Below are 2,257 nucleotides of genomic sequence, written 5' to 3'. Positions count from 1 at the left end.
CAATATACGGCCAGCATATCACACATATGCTCAAAAATGCGTGTTTTTCGGGTAAATTAATTGTTTAAAAAATTTTCTAATTATTTTAGTCGTCAGAACTCTTTGGAAAAGCAATGTACTCGCCCAGAACTAGAAGAGAACTGTCTAATTTTTAGCAGAACTATCAATATGCGGCCAGCATATCACACATATGTACAAAAATGCGTGTTTTTCGGGTAAAATAATTGTTTAAAAAATTTTCTAATTATTTTAGTCGTCCGAACTCTTTGGAAAAGCAATGTACTGGCTCAGAACTACACGAAAACTCTTTAATTATTAACAGAACTATCAATATACGGCCAGCATATCACACATATACTCAAAAATGCGTGTTTTTCGGGTAAAATAATTGTTTAAAAAATTTTCTAATTATTTTAGTCGTCAGAACTCTTTGGAAAAGCAATGTACTTGCCCAGAACTACACGAAAACTCTTTAATTATTAACAGAACTATCAATATACGGCCAGCATATCACACATATACTCAAAAATGCGTGTTTTTCGGGTAAAATAATTGTTTAAAAAATTTTCTAATTATTTTAGTCGTCAGAACTCTTTGGAAAAACAATGTACTCGCCCAGAACTACACGAAAACTCTTTAATTATTAACAGAACTATCAATATACGGCCAGCATATCACACATATGCTCAAAAATGCGTGGTTTTCGGGTAAAATAATTGTTTAAAAAATTTTCTAATTATTTTAGTCGTCAGAACTCTTTGGAAAAGCAATGTACTCGCCCAGAACTAGAAGAGAACTGTCTAACTTTTAGCAGAACTATCAATATGCGGCCAGCTTATCACACATATGCTCAAAAATGCGCGTTTTTCGGGTAAATAAATTGTTTAAAAAATTTTCTAATTATTTTAGTCGTCAGAACTTTTTGGAAAAGCAATGTACTTGCCCAAAACTACACAAAAACTCTTTAATTATTAACAGAACTATCAATATACGGCCAGCATATCACACATATACTCAAAAATGCGTGTTTTTCGGGTAAATTAATTGTTTAAAAAATTTTCTAATTATTTTAGTCGTCAGAACTCTTTGGAAAAGCAATGTACTCGCCCAGAACTAGAAGAGAACTGTCTAATTTTTCGCAGAACTATCAATATGCGGCCAGCATATCACACATATGCTCAAAAATGCGCGTTTTTCGGGTAAATTAATTGTTTAAAAAATTTTCTAATTATTTTAGTCGTCAGAACTCTTTGGAAAAGCAATGTACTCGCCCAGAACTACACGAAAACTCTTCAATTATTAACAGAACTATCAATATACGGCCAGCATATCACACATATACTAAAAAATGCGTGTTTTTCGGGTAAAATAATTGTTTAAAAAATTTTCTAATTATTTTAGTCGTCAGAACTTTTTGGAAAAGCAATGTACTCGCCCAAAACTAGAAGAGAACTGTCTAATTTTTAGCAGAACTATCAATATGCGGCCAGCATATCACATATATGTACAAAAATGCGTGTTTTTCGGGTAAAATAATTGTTAAAAAATTTTCTAATTATTTTAGTCGTCAGAACTCTTTGGAAAAGCAATGTACTGGCTCAGAACTACACGAAAACTCTTTAATTATCAACAGAACTATCAATATACGGCCAGCATATCACATATATGTTCAGTGTCCTCTATTTTTTATCTGCTAACTTTCCGTAGCAGATCATCTTTTTCGATCGGTGTTTTTTTTTATAAAATCACCAGAACTATCATTAAAAACTATCAGGAACTATAGAACTCGACTGCATGCGACAAGAACTCTCTTTTATTTTTGATCTGCTAGAAAATGATCTGCTACGGGAAGTTAGCAGATCATTTTTTCGATTGGTGTTTCTTTGGATAAAATCACCAGAACTATTACTAAAAACTATAAGGAACTATAGAACTCGACTGCATGCGACAAGAACTCTCTTTTATTTTTGATCTGCTGGAAAATGATATGCTAGGTTCACGAACATTAAATTAATTGTTTAAAAAATTTTCTAATTATTTTAGTCGTCAGAACTCTTTGGAAAAGCAATGTACTTGCCCAGAACTGCACGAAAACTCTATAATTATTAACAGAACTATCAATATACGGCCAGCATATCACACATATACTCAAAAATGCGTGTTTTTCGGGTAAAATAATTGTTTAAAAAATTTTCTAATTATTTTAGTCGTCAGAACTCTTTGGAAAAGCAATGTACTCGCCCAGAACTAGAAGAGA

This window comes from Linepithema humile, unplaced genomic scaffold (assembly GCF_040581485.1).
Source record: "Linepithema humile isolate Giens D197 unplaced genomic scaffold, Lhum_UNIL_v1.0 unplaced_2, whole genome shotgun sequence".
In the NCBI taxonomy this organism is placed as follows: domain Eukaryota; kingdom Metazoa; phylum Arthropoda; class Insecta; order Hymenoptera; family Formicidae; genus Linepithema; species Linepithema humile.
The sequence above is the reverse complement of the archived record's forward strand: the minus strand, read 5'-3'. Positions refer to the sequence as shown.